A 679-nucleotide genomic window follows, 5' to 3' on the forward strand; every position below is an offset into this window, starting at 1 on the left:
TTGGAGTAAATCTTTTTTTCTTAGATAGCAACCATTTCCATAAACCATAGTGAGTGAATGGACTGAGTGTTTTGATCATGGGCTTGGATAATTGTTTTGGTCTTGTCAATTTGCTCTTTGTTTTGGACATTTCGTGCACACTAACCAAACAAAATTATTTACACTTCTTTAAATTTTTTTTGGTTCATTATCATAATATTTGGTCATTATCAAATTGTTGTTATTTTTTTAAATTCACCACAAATCAATTTTAAAAAATTTCACCTTCCATCCTTTTAAAAGCATCTATATTTATTAAAAACTATAAATACAAATATATAATCTTTTTTATTTATCAATACAAAATAAAATATTTATGATTTTCAAAAACACAAACATCTCTTTAAAAAGATTTATCAAATCAACCCTATATATAATGGAGATCGATACAAGAGATGTTTGTTGCATAATAATTTTTTATGTAAAATATACATCATCATATATAAAACTTTTTTTTAAAATATAAAATATTTATTAAATTGACTAATCTCTTAATTTTATTCTTATGACACATATATAATAAATAAAAATATAGATTAATATTCGTGTTTTTATTTGATAAAGTCTTTTAAAAAAATATATGTGCTTTTAAAAAATATAAATACTTAATTTTGTATGATAAATAAAAAAGATCATGTAC

This window comes from Arachis duranensis, chromosome 5 (assembly GCF_000817695.3).
Source record: "Arachis duranensis cultivar V14167 chromosome 5, aradu.V14167.gnm2.J7QH, whole genome shotgun sequence".
Taxonomy (NCBI): domain Eukaryota; kingdom Viridiplantae; phylum Streptophyta; class Magnoliopsida; order Fabales; family Fabaceae; genus Arachis; species Arachis duranensis.